Here is a 15,019-nt window from a genome sequence, read left to right as displayed (position 1 = left end):
GAATTGTGTGTTTAGTGAGAAAAGTGGGCTGGGTGGAAAAGAGGAGGTAGATAGGAGAAACAGGATAAGAAGGAGTGGAAGATAAAAAAAATAGACGCTTTAATAGAAATATGTTACACTTTTGCCCTGGACAATGCTGGGTCCTTCTGCTAGTAATGATATAAAAAAAAGGCATTTTACTATGTTATTTCATTTTTTTTTTTTTTTTTGGTGCTTGTGCATCAAGTAAAAAACACTATATAATTATGTTTCATGTTACAATTAGAAAAAAATTCCAAAAATTACGGAAAATGATAACGTAGACGGTCTGCTAAACTTATTTTTTTATTTTTACAAAATGAAAGTTATTCTCGTAAGTTTCAATCCACCATTTTTCTAATTTAAAATAGAGAAAGTTAAGTGAAAACAAGGGAAATAAGTCAGTGTGTTCATCGGAATTGCACGCAATAAAAAAAAAAAACTTAAAACTGGATTAGTCAATAAATTTTATTTTTTCTTGCAATTATTTTTCTATTTGATCATTTTTTTTTTTGTAATTTTGGCAATTTTTACTAATTGTGACATAACAATTATGCAGTGTTTTCACTTAAAACGCATTTTAAAAAAATATCCAATTATAATACACAAGCATCTTTTTTCCCTAAAAATCAAAAAGTATGCACTGATCGCTCTTTATCAACAACAGAACGATAGAAACAGTGTTTATTTGGATTAATCTGACTAATGTTCTTGTCCTGAGTGTTATTTGCACAAGATTTTGGTTAGTGTAACCTCCAACCTTCTCCAGGTGTGTAAGTTGCCATGTTTGGTACCTAACATGGCAACTTATACACCTGTCATTGTAACACTTTTACATTATAAAAAAATCTGCCTTGTTTGAGGTGAATAAAGAGAAAGAGTAATTTTTTAAAGATCAGAACAAAATGACATTGTATGTACATTTGGAAAAAAATTGTTTTCCATTATTTATTCTAATTTGATTTTACTAAAGAGTACCAAAATGTTTCTGGTCACGTTACTTAAATCTATGTACAACTAATGACTAGAAAATCTTATGCAAGTCAGATATGAAAAAGCCAATCAACAAAAAAAAAAAAAAAAATGATTTAATGAGAAATTGTTTTATATAAATAAAGATATTGAAATGTATAAAATAAAGGCAGACAAGAAAAGAAATTATGGAAATTTTTTTTTTTTTTTTTTAAACAATTCTGAAATAATTCTGAACACCCCCAAATCAAAATTTTACTTTTATTATATCTAAAAACAAAAATTAATATTGCCACATACATTTTGCAAAACAAACAATGGTAACAAATTTATTTTTAAAACTTAATTAGTCATTTGAATGTTCAAAGTTCATTGGAAATTATAAAATTTCCCAGCTTATATACTATTCGGCCATTATTCAATTTTTATTTATTTATTTTTTTTTTTCTATTATTTTATCATTTTGTTCTAGCTGGGAAGGGAGCATCCTATGGGATGGCAGGCATTCCAACCGAAAAATCTTTTTTTAGATTCTAACTGTTCCTTTAAGTACAATTGTTTGTATCTCTATTGCATTTGGTTCACCAAGTATTTTTGCCAGGTATTTAAAAAATTTTTTAAATGAGTCCAGTTGTCTTACTGAAATGATGGAATGATGAAATGATGGAGATCTTTCTAAGATTCCAATTTCTTTTCATGTTGTACATAAGACTGGGATTTTGCTACTTTTTCAGTGTATAACTAAAAATGCAAACTGAAAATGAAAAATCCTTACAAATGTAATGTCATCTGTGGTAAAAGGCAAAAAAGATTCTATAATAATAATTAAATCAGACAAGCTTAAAAATTGGGAAAAATCCCATTATCTATTTAAAAAAATATATGTAAAAATGACACAGAAATGCAATTTTCGTGCTTTTAAGATTTATTTCAACAGCTAACAAACTGAATCTTTTTTCATAGCACATAGGAGAGCAATATTTTCTTTTTAGTAGTAAATAGATATAAAGGGTAGTTGTGTGCGTGTGTGTTGAGCTTAAGGTAGAAAAAAAAAAAAAAAAAAAATGTTCCGACATTCTGGAATAGTGTTGTTCTGGATGAATAGTATCTAAAAATTTATAAAATTTATTCCTTCTTCGCGAGTCAACTGGACCAGATTTTCAGTGTTATTTACTAAGTTATATTATTTGCAGAATTTATTATGTAAAGGAGAGTTGTATGCATGTGCATATATCCAGCTAGAGAGGAATGGGCTTGGCGGAGGAGAAAGAGGGGATTGGAGAGAGGCAGATAGAGACAGAGGGAAGTAAAAGAAATAGGTTACACTTTTGCCCTGGAGAAGGCCGGGTAACCCTGCTAGTAAATAAGTCAGATAAAAACAAAATGAAACATTTTCATAACAGGGCAGAAAATTCTCTTTAGCAATGCTTACTGCTTGTATAACTAACAGCATTTTTTTTGTGTGAAGTCAATCATAAAATTGTGAAAAGTGAATGGGTTTACATTTTTCGATTTTCCATCAATTATGGGTAGGGCTTGACCAGCAATCACCTTTTTTCTTTATCTTAGGGCTGGAGTCTGACCTTTTCAAATTTCAAGAATTTGAGTCTTGTGTTTTGACTACGTATTCCACAGACTTGATTGCATCTGTTAACTTTGTAAGTTTATGATATTATCATTTCAAGCTATATAATTTAGGTGATTGAGATAGGAATTTGTTCACATTACATTTAAACTTTTGCAAGTTAGTACAGTCAAGGAAGCGGGAAATGGGGCGGGGGGGTCCAGAGTTTAACAGTCTGAGTGAAGCCTTCTATTTGAGTAGAAGGCTCTCCAGCATCTAGGGACCTAAACAGTGAGGGATCGGATTTTGCTGCTTGGTTAGGTTAGTCTAAGGTTATATACATTGAGAGGGCTACAAGTGCTGTAAGTTCATCAGAGCAGATTCCATTAAAGTACTTGTAAAACAGCCACAAAAAATGTAAACCCATTCACAAAACATGCAGATGCAGACCTCAAGATGTTCGAAAATTCACGGATTACGACAAATTTTATCACTTGAGCTTGTAAAATTAAATTTGATTTTCTTTTTGTTCATGAAAATAATTTAACGGATTTTGAAACGTTTTTGTACTAATGAGCCGCTGTTTCTAAAGAAACTTGAGGATAAGGGCTACTGAGTTTGTCAGTGGGTAGTGAGGCCACACCTTAAGGATTGAAGACTATGGTTGAAGCCGAACAAAATTTGATTATTTGAAAGGACAGCTCAACAAGAATTTTAGATTGAACTTGAAAATGACAATATTGTCATCAGCTGGGAAGCAGACCAATGATATTGTGTTTCACAGACCGCTACTTCTTGGAAAGAAACTTTTCTCATGGAAATTCTACTTAGTTTTGGGTACATAGCAGAAGAAAGGAAAATTTACTTTTTTTTTTTTGACAAAGGAGTCATCACTTATCAAGGCCTGGAGGCCGCTCAAGGATAAGGGTTAATGAGTGTACAGCAGTCAATGGGAAAATGTCGTAGTAATCATTAGTGGAAATTTGGTAACTTGGATGACTTAAAGGGATGGCTCATCAAGAACTTGTTCATGTTGGACTTGCAGACGAACATTATATTGTAGCCAGTTGGAAAGCAGGAAAACGGAACAGAGTTCCACAGGCGTACAGTTCTAAGAAAGAGGCTTTGTTCATGGAATCTACATTTAGATTTAGGCACAGATAAAGAGTGAGGGCAAATTATTGATAGTAGTTTAAGCTGGACTAGTGTTTTTTGTGAAAGTCGGGCAGGGGGTGGCATAGATTAGAGCTCAGACGAGTACTTTCCATGAAAATAAAGATAAAACAATAAAGCAGAGACAGGCTTACAATGTCTCCTCTGTGTGGGGAAAAAGGTTGCAGGGAAAAGGAAAGAGCATCCCCCACTAGGCTATGAAGTCTATTTTGAACTCTGTCAAGGCAGGACAAGTCCTTTCTAGCAGCTCCTGCCCAGATGTGGCAACAGTACTCCATCCTTGGATGTACTTGGCTTTAATATAGGTAGAGAATTGCATCAGCAGTGAGACATCTACTGGAGTGGTAGAATGATCCCACCATTTTTCCAGCAGGATTGGCCACAGATTTGACACATGTTTCATCTCAGATCAATAGTAAAATAGAAGTTTGGTTTTAGATCTGTTAAAATTAACCAGCCACCTCTTTTCCCATTGCACCACGTGACCAAAATCAGAAGAGAAAATCGGAGAGAACTTGGTCATTTACGGCCTTTGAAGTGTTGCTATAGATGGTAGTGTATAAATGTCTATTAGCTTTGCCGCTAATATCCATTTTTGAAGAATAATTAACAGGAAAGTGACCAAACGTGGTTGATTTAAATTAAATTTTAATCACATAGTTACATTTCAATAATCACGTGATTGATAGGTACGTGCAAAATGAATGCCGATGCACAAAATGAATAAATATTTTGATTTACTTAAAAATTCACAAAAAAAAAAAAAAAAAAAAAAAAAAAAAAAAAATCAAGAAATGAACCAATTTTAATGAAATTTTCAGTATTTATCAAATAATGATCACAGAATATATTGAACCCATTATTTTATTTAAATCTTAGTGAAAATGTATTATTTTGTTTAAACAAATAATACCTTTACTAAAGTTATGGTTTCAGAGAAACAGAGTAGGGAGGAAACTCCAAAGGCAAGTAGTCAGAGGAAAGAAGCCATTAGAATAGGTTTTCTGGCATTTGGAGAACTCTATAGTGAAGAGGTGCGATTTTGATGCAAGTTGGGTTTGTTGAGAGTATTTACATTTAGGGGTACACATTGCTGTTAATTATGTATACTTTTTTATTAATATGTTGCTACACATTAATGAGTATGTGTCGATCACGCAGTTACTAGAGACCTATACATGATATTGCTTATACAAAAGTTTAGTCCGGACTAAGCTTTTGTATAAGCAATATCGCGTGAAGAAGTTTCTAGTTACTAGTAACTGGCTGACTGAAACATGCTCATGAATGTGTAATGACATTAATGCTTATGTAAAACAAATAAAACGTATATCTTGCCCTACTTCGGTATTGAACACTCTTGTATTAATCTCGTTTAAATTAAACTTCATTGGTTATTTTACCTCTGGAAAATATTAACCTGGAATGAGATATATATATATATATATATATAACTACTTCATTTACTCACATAAATTTAATGTACGAAAGTATAGATTTATGCGTAAACTTTAAGTATTTACTTCAAAAGTGCTCAATACGTAGGTAGAGCTAGTTAGTAAATCCTGACGAATCCTACAGTGGATGAAACGCCGAATATTCAGTGTAGCTTAGTCGCCATATATATTTTATAAATTACTATATATATATATATAGTACATCTTACATGTGCTTTGTTGAATAGCGGAAGAACAATAAACAACTCCTCAGAGAAAAAGATATGTTCCTTAAAAAACTATTGGGAATTTTCTTTTATTGAATAAAAAGGATTTGAAGAAAAAAAGAACAATAAAAGGAAATGGGGATATGTAAAGTCTACAAAAACAAATAATAAAAACAAATAATAAAAACAAATTGTGTTTATAGGCACCCCCCATATATATATATATATATATATATATATATATATATATATATATATATATATGACAGATCATAGTTCTAACATCCTATGATTTGAAGTTAATATTTTGGGGGAAAAAACTTGGACATTTCTAGAAAAATTCATAGTATAGAGGTTCCATTTAATGAAATGTCCTGATCATTTATTATTAAAAAAAAAAAAAAAAAAAAAAAAAAAAAAAGAGAGAGAAAAGAAAACGGCATCTAACCCTAACACCCTTGGTAAATGAAGATCTTGCCAAGGTACCATGTTGATAATATCACATTACAAAACAAAAAAAATTCAAAATTTAATAAAATTTATACAAAAAAAAAAAAAAAAAAGAAAATAAAAGAGAAAGACTTCTTTCTAATCTATCAAACCAATGGTATCTAAGCTAATGCCAAGTAAGAGAATTATAAGATTATCTCTGGTTATGTGATGGAGTCAAATAATTTTGAAATAACTTCATACTTAGACAATGTAACAAAACTAAAACTAAGAAACAAACAAAAATCACTGCAAAAATAAATACAAAATCATGTAGTATAAAAGTTAATTTTTTTTAAATTGCAAAATGTTTTATACCTTAAAATACAATTGAAAAGAAGAAATAAATATTAAATGCTAAAAAACGATGGAAATTGTAAATCAACACTAGAAAACATGATGGAATACAATCACAAGCAAATACAATTTTTTCTTTTGAAAACAAAAATAAAAATTGAATAAAAATTTAAAAATAAAACCCACATTGTGACATTTGTCAATGGTTTCTTATTCTTGTCATATTCTTGTTCCCAGGCAAGATCAACTTCACTTGTCTTAACATAGTTAGTCGGAATATCTTCCCGATCAAGACGACTGAATGGCTTTCTGAAGGCAAATCCTCTACGTTCTGCAACTTCTCTCACAATTTCAATCCATTTTTTTTTTGGTTTCTGACGGGAACCGATATTGTCCATTTTTGAGCAGAAAACCCTGGTGGGTATCCGATGTGGTTCTAAACGTCGCATATAGCCATACCAACGAAGATGTTTTTGTTCTACCATGTTTAGTTAGTATGCCTCTTATTTTGTCTACTTTATAGCCGATGACAAAAACATGGCTACTGCCTCTGATGTTGATACAACCAGGTGCCAAATAAGCTTCCAGTTAATCTCTAGGTAATTATTATTATCCTCCTCTTCCTGCTCTTCGTTAACCTTGAAGCAAGCTACACTGGTCAAATGAACCGAATCAATAGTGATATTTAGTAAATAGCTTCAGTCGGAGATAAACAAACAAAAAAAATTTCAAGTTATTTTTACTCAGTTTGAATCTGATTACATTATCAAAAAAAAAAAAAAAAAAAAAATTTAATTACTTATTAAGCAATTTATCTTTCATTTAAAGTGGAGACAGTTTTCATCCCTACACAGAATCCCCCCCCCCCCAAATAAAACTTTAAACACAAGGCAGAGAACAGGTAATAAAAAGATCTCTAGATGTCAGAAAGCCTTCTACTTTAATAGTCCCCCCACCCCAGACTGCTAGACTGGAACTTCTTTCCGTTTCCTGCTTCTGTAACTGTACTAACCTGCACAAGTTTAAATGTAATGTGAACAGACATCTCACTGCTGAACTATGCACAGTCTTCTGTTAGACATGACCCCAAATAGTAACCCCTTATGTTCCAAGTGGTAACATGGTTTGCTTGATGGAGTTTCATTATTTCTATGAAAGGTGTTCAACTGAGCTCCAATTGCACGTTGTTCATTGTAATAAGACATTCAAAGCAAGAACTTGTCTTCCTACCACTCTTTTATGTTTATGTGCCTGGCATCAAACAGAATTTCTGGAATGAAGTTTCTTTCCAGAACTTTGCAAAACATTATCACAGGACTGCTTTCCTATAGACTACAACAGAGTTGTCTTCTCAAATCAAAGGTCAACAAGTACTTATCAAAGATCATCACTATAAAGCAATAAAACTTATCTCAATTTTCAAATCATCTCTATGGACAGACAATCCATCTATCCTATTAATTATTGTTCTTGAATGGATTTTAACCTTGATAAATTAAGACTCATTAAAAAAACGAGTTTTAGTTTATAGAATAGAAATGGTCAAGTTTCTATTGTAACTGAATTTTAATGGTAGACATATTGGAAAAATGATAATTTCATCTAATTTTTTGTGGGCTATTACTCTTATCTTCTAGTTGTTATTTTACGATGTTTCAGCTAATTATTCCTCTAGCTTTTATCCGCCCTTCGGGGCCTGTGGCACAGTGGATAGATATGTGGAATATCTACGATTCCAGGTGAGCATCGTCTGAAGGTAACAGTTTCCATCCCACCCAAGCCGGTCAGAGAGGACAGCAACTATGGAACGCAGTAATTACTGTGGATGTAGTTGGAGGCTTCAACATTCCTATCCTGTCATGCTTAACCACCTGATGAAGGCCAGAGGAATAATTGGCCGAAACATAAAACAACGACTAGAAGGTGAGGATAATAGTCCACAATTAAATTAAATAAATTATACAAATAAGAATTCCAAATTAATTTAATATGGAGAAAAGATGTTATACCAGCCTTCCTTGAGTCGTCACTAATTAAGGCCTAAGGGCCACTCGAGGATAAGGGTTAATAAATGTAAGATGATAGTGTAGTAATTATTAAATGTGGATTAAAAAAAAAAAAAAAATAGATCATATGCGTTGGGCAACTTTTCAAAATTGACTTCCAAACTAAACTACCTTTGCCCAGGTTTCTTTTATCACGCTTTCTCTCAAGTCCATCCATATCACTTCAACACACGTTTTCCTTGGGCTGACCTATCTACCTCAACTGTTATACATCTAAACCAGGAACTAATCCATTTTTTTCAACGTTACCCTACCATTAAAGTACTTCTTATTAGGAGGCTGCGATGGTTTGTCCATGTTCTTTGTCATCCATTAACTAACCTGATTAACAAGATAATAGCACCAGCACTGCTCCTGGGAAGCCACAAGAAAAGTGGTGATCAACTAAAGGCGTGGGTCGTAATGATTAAAGCTGACTTGGAAACTATGACTGGCCCTCGTGTCTTTGGTGTGTAATGATGGAATCGTGAATAGTTGAAGTATGTTGGAGAGTCAGCAGTGGACAGACCTGGATGGACTGCCTTGACTTTTGATTCAGAGAATTTATTTAGGAAGAGGAAAAAAAAGACAGAAAGGAAAAAAAAGACAGAAAGGAAAAAAAAGACAGAACAGAAAAAAAAGGAAAAAAAGAAAGAAAGGAAAAAAAGAAAGTAAGGAAAAAAAGAAAGTAAGGAAAAAAAGAAAGTAAGGAAAAAAAGAAAGAAAGGAAAAAAAAGACAGAAAGGAAAAAAAAGACAGAAAGGAAAAAAAGAAAGAAAGGAAAAAAAAGGAAAAAAAGAAAGAAAGGAAAAAAAAGACAGAAAGGAAAAAAAAGGAAAAAAAGACAGAAAGGAAAAAAAGAAAAGGAAAAAAAGAAAGGAAAAAGAAAGGAGAAAGGAAAAAGAAAGGAAAAAAGGGAAAAGGAAGAAAAGGAAAAGAAAGGAAAAAAGGAAAAAGAAAGAAAAAGGAATAAAAAGGAAAAAGAAAAAAGAAAGGAAAAAGAAAGGAAAAAAGGGAAAAGGAAGAAAAGGAAAAGAAAGGAAAAAAGGAAAAAGAAAGAAAAAGGAATAAAAAGGAAAAAGAAAAAAGAAAGGAAAAAGAAAAAAGAAAGGAAAAAAGGAAAAAGAAAGAAGGAAAAAGAAAGAAAAAGGAAAAAGAAAGAAAGGAAAAAGAAAGAAAGGAAAAAGAAAGAAGGAAAAAGAAAGAAGGAAAAAGAAAGAAGGAAAAAGAAAGAAGGAAAAAGAAAGGAAAGAGAAAGAAGGAAAAAGAAAGGAAAGAGAAAGAAGGAAAAAGAAAGAAAAAGGAAAAAGAAAGAAGGAAAAAGAAAGAAGGAAAAAGAAGGAAGGAAAAAGAAGGAAAAAGAAAGAAGGAAAAAGAAAGAAAAAGGAAAAAGAAAGAGGGAAAAAGAAAGAAGGAAAAAGAAAGAAGGAAAAAGAAAGAAGAAAAAGAAAGAAAAAGGAAAAAGAAAGAAAAAGGAAAAAGAAAGAAAAAGGAAAAAGAAAGAAAAAGGAAAAAGAAAGAAAAAGGAAAAAGAAAGAAAAAGGAAAAAGAAAGAAAAAGGAAAAAGAAAGAAAAAGGAAAAAGAAAGAAAAAAGAAAAAGAAAGAAAAAAGAAAAAGAAAGAAAAAAGAAAAAGAAAGAAAAAAGAAAAAGAAAGGAAAAGGAAAAAGAAAAAGGAAAAAGAAAAAGAAAAAGGAAAAAGAAAAAGGAAAAAGAAAAAAGTTTAGTTAGGAAAAAGAAAGAAAAAAGAAAAACTAAAATAATCCTGTTAGCCATAACAAAAACACCTAAATTAATATTAGGACGATTAATCAGAAAAAAATAAATGAATAAAAATTAAAATGGTAAATACTTATTTGATTTTAAACAGTAAAATTAAAATCTATAGATCAACCTCCACTCCTACAAATATATTTTTGCATTTGTGGAATTATATGCACATGTCACATGAATTTTTAAGGTAGTCCAAAAATTACAAAAGTATATAACTATACATATATATATTTAGAAAATTAAAAATCGGATTCAGTATGTGTATGGAATCTAGAAAATATTAGAATCATCCCATCAGTAGTTTAAATCCAGTGACATACCCATAAAAACAACATTTTTCAAAAGTGGTGCCTGGTCCCAACAATTATATATACACATACACATATTCTCTTGACTTTTTGAAGTTGAAACTAAAGATTTGAAATTCTGACTAACATGACCTGGCATCAAAGTGTCTGGCATTTTATCTGTAGCTCACACAGGCACAAGAGCATCAAAATTTCCTCCCAAAATCCATCCTATGAAATTGTATACAAATTTGATCCTGTTTAAATCATTACTTTATCTATTGGCATGTTTTTCTTTATAGGAAAGTTGCTACAGACAAGGCATAAAGCCATTTGATGTAAAGAGCTTTTTTTTTTCTTTTTTTTTTTTTTTTTACATGGTCACCACTTATCAAGGCCCGGAAGCCACTCAGGGATAAGGGTTATTGCAAGTACAGTGCAGAAACGATTAAGTCGTATGATAAAAAAGCAAGAGGAAGGCAGAATTATTTCAAAACAAAGTAGTCTTCCGTTTAAGATATCGGATTTTCCCCTTTTGACAAAATCGCTCCAGACAAGGTATGAAGCCATTTTATGTAAGGAGCTAAGAAAGAATGAAATGATTAAGTTGATAACAAAAAGGGAGAGGGAGGTAAAATCATTTTAAGACAATAGTTTTTTTAACTGACAATGATAATTTTAGAGGCAAAATACTAGAACCTAAGCCAAAATATAAGCATGGCACCAAATCATCAAAGGTGCAAAAATAAATGGACGCGCATCCACGCACAACATAGCACTTAAGAATACCTCAACATTTACTGAGCGTTGATGGACAATCTTCTCGAGCAAGCACTTTTTCCGGAAAGTATCAACTAGAAAAGCGCTATGATCTCACCATTTTATTATGTGTCAGTTATCAGACAAACGCAGGATGAAAAGAGATCCCACCATCAATGTTGAATACCATGCACTCCAAACAAAATGTAAGCCTTTCAAGAGCTCAATAACCAGGGAAAGGATCACGAGGCTGACAAAAAACAGTCTACCCTAAACACAGGGTATAAAAAAGAATGGCTGACCAAAAAGGCGTTTAACTGAAATATATTTTTATATTTTTACCATACACGTGATAGCACATTTTTTTTTTTTTTTACAAAGAAATCACCACTTATCAAAGCCCAGATGCCACTCGAGGATAAGGGTTAAAGGGTGTACAGTGGTTAAAAGGACAATAGCATAGTAATTGTTAGAAGCATAAATTTGGTTAATGTGTCATACTGAATTGGTCGCACAACTCTTCTACATCAAAACATACAATAAAACTCAATAATTCAATAAATTCTATTTTAACTTGTCATTTTTCTACTGGATTACTTTTTGCAATTTTTGTAATTTATACTAATTTGACATAAGTACGTAACGTTTTCACACGAAATGCATTTACAATACCCTGTACTTTTCAGCCACCAATTAGGGATGGTAGTAGTTTTAGTGCTTTTTAAAAAAAATTTTTTATTACTTAAAAGGGGAGGGGGCACCACTTATCAAGGCCTAAAGTGACCACTCAAGGATAAGGGCTAATGAACGCAAAGGTGGTATTGTAGTAATCATTAATGGTGTAAATTGGGTAGAATTTGATTATTTATGGGGACGGCTCCACAAGAACTTGTTTTACATTGGATTTGAAGGCTAACATGTTGTATTCAACTGGAGAGCAGGACAGTGTTCCATGGGCGGGCAGTTCATGGAATCTGCATTTAGATTTAGGCACAATTTAAGTGGGGGAAATTGTATATAGTGGTTCTAGCTATTCAAGTGTTTTTTGTGAAAGTTTGGCAACAAGGGAACCATAGATCAGAGTTCAGTCGAGTACTTGCCATGAAAAAAACGATAGAGCAAGGTCTCCTGTGAGAATGAGGTTGCAGGGAAGAGAAAAAAAAGAGTATCGCGTACTCAGTTTTGTAGCTAATTTTAAACTCTATCAAGGCCGGATAGAGCAGGCCAAGTAGCTCCTGCCCAGATTTGGTTAAAATGGTACTCCCATCCCTGGCACCACCAGTAGCTTTTTCCAGTAGATAGGGTATAAAAAAGAATGTCTTATTGTAATAAGACTCTGTATGCTCCCTCTTGCTGGATAATCACTGACCACAACACCGTTTCTGTAATCTTTTGTCTTCTCTTCTCATTCTGGCCATGTTGTCGTCTCTCACAAATTAGTGAATGAGGTACACTGGCTCTCAAGTATAAAAAATAAAACAAACTCTGACACCTTCTGCAAATATAAGTTGTAGTGTGTGTGAGTGTGACACCATCAACCCTCTACAGTAACCACACTGATATGTAATCTATCCCAGATTACGCCCGCATGTTGAAAAGTGATTTTTGCTGCGCAGGTTGGTTAGTGTAAAAAAGTTTAAAGGGTTAAGTTGTTGACGTATATCAAATGCTGTAGCTAGAGATGATGGTGGCACCTGAAATAGGTCATTTTGTTTGTAAGAGAACGTTTTCGCTTGCATGCAGTCGAGTCTGGCTTACAATTTTGGGTAAAACAGAAGCGTTGAGTCTGACGTAAAAATGCGTCAAAAAACGGAAATGCAAAAAAGCTCAAGTCAACAATGCAATGGCTTCCTTCCAGTTCACTCGTAGATGAAATAACGTAATCTGTGCAAGAAAATCGGTGTTATGCTTTTGTCAGAGAGGTTTCTTAAAGCTCATAGACCAGTGACGGGAAGAATCGATCCAAGAAGACGGAGATAACAAAAAAAGTATGGTGAACTTTTTATCATGTGTATATATGCACACACACATTAGATGTATCACGATTACATACAGATACAAAGAGACACATTAAGATGTGCATCACAACAGACAAAAATCCTCCCCCCCCCCCCGTAATCCAACACAAACTACGCTAACGTCTGCATTTTAGTTTTTCTATCAAGGCCATGTTCATCAGCCAGTTGATCAATTCATATCATTTTAACGTCTAAAAGCTTTTCCGCAACCCATTTTCAACTGTGTTCAACTGTCAACTCCGTCATCAAACATTGCAAAACCAAAACTGTCCGCAACTTTCATAAATTATTGCATAACTCATGGACTCATAACCTGTGCTGCGGCTGAACAGACTAAACCTGCGACGATATATATTCACTCTACATAATCATACTTTCGTATCATGTTCTGTAATCTTGAACGTGCTGCCTTAGCAGTGTGTGAATGAACATGTATCACTGTCACGTTTTCGGAGTTCTGTATTGACTATCATGATGTTCCTAAGTTTTATGAAAATCACCAAGAATGGAAACAAGCTATGGTATCTGAATTGAAAGCTTTATCTGAAAATAACACATACGAAATAGTGGCAAAACCAACAGATAAAAATATTTATTCATGCTGGGTTTTTTCAAAAAAAAAAAAAAGAAAAAAATCACAGCTTCTGGCAGTGAAACTTTTAAAGCAAGATTTGTGGCAAAAGGTTTCTCACAAATTTCTGGAGTGGAATATTTTGCAACATTTTCAGCAACGACAAATTTAACGACAATTAGAATTTTATTACAACTTGCCACTCAATACAATTTAAAAATACATCAAATGGATGTAAAAAATGCTTATTTAAATGTTCTGATTGACTGTGAAACCTACATTTACCCTCCAGAGGGATTTAAAATGAAAAATAAAAACTGGGTGTGGAAAATAAATTGTTATATGGACGCTAAAACAAAGTGCACACAATTGGAATTTAACACTCCATAATTATTTAATAGAACAGGAATTCAAACAATGTCCCGTAGACGCATGCATGTATACCAAAAATGTAGGTAATAAATTATTGATTTTGTTTTTTGGGGGTTGACGATATATTACTCGCCTCAAACTGTGACAACACTTTAAAAGATGTTAAAAATTAATTAAATAAAATTTTTTAAATGGCCGATCTTGGACGACTGTCATGGTTCCTTGGTATAAAATTTACCTGTGAAAATGAAACTATAACTATGAACCAATCACGATACATTGAAAAAAAATTCTGCTCAAGTTCAGAATGCAAGATTGTAAGCCACGTTCAACTCCTGTCGAAATGGACATAAATAAAAATATAGGGACCGAAACAAAATTCATAGATAACCGAATATACAGGGAAATGGTAGGGAGCCTCATCTACTTGATGACCGCAACAAGACCTGACATATGTTACACTGTAACAAAGCTATCTCAAAACTTATCGAAACCGACAATTAAATACCTTAAATACCTTAATCGTGCAAAACAAATCTTTCGTTACCTAAAAGGAACCAAGGAACAATCTTTAAGATTTAAAAAATTTACATATCCTCTAAATTTAGAAGGCTTTTCAGATTCCGATTGGGCTAACTCTGAGAATAGAAAGAGTATAGCAGGGTATTGTTTTAGACTGTCAAAGACTGGACCCATGATCTCTTGGAAAACTAAAAAGCAACAAATTGTTGCCCTTTCTACTTGTGAAGCAGAATATGTGGCTCTTACTCATTCCGCGCAGGAGGCAATTTATCTGAACACCCTTCTAAAATCTATTTTAAAACTAGATCTAAGTAAAAAACCTATAGTAATTCATTGTGATAATCAGAGGAGTATCTTATTAGCAAATAATTCTATGATTCATCAAAGGTCGAAGCATATTGATATCAGATATCATTTTATAAGGGATGAAATAAGGAAAAAATCTATTACTCTTACTTATGTGACGTCTGAAAATAATATAGCCGACATCTTCACTA

The 15,019-nt window shown here is 32.7% G+C and overlaps 1 protein-coding gene across 7 annotated transcripts in view; it reads right to left on the bottom strand.

Moving 5' to 3' along the window:
- LOC145268357 (oxysterol-binding protein 1-like) overlaps nucleotides 1–15,019 on the bottom strand; it is a 273,488-nt gene that overhangs the window by 174,314 nt on the left and 84,155 nt on the right. The window lies entirely within an intron of this gene.

Source organism: Euprymna scolopes, chromosome 43 (genome assembly GCF_053919585.1).
Source record: "Euprymna scolopes isolate OS-2025 chromosome 43, ASM5391958v1, whole genome shotgun sequence".
NCBI lineage: Eukaryota > Metazoa > Mollusca > Cephalopoda > Sepiida > Sepiolidae > Euprymna > Euprymna scolopes.
Note: the sequence above shows the minus strand (reverse complement) of the source record. Positions and strands in the feature narration are given on the sequence as shown.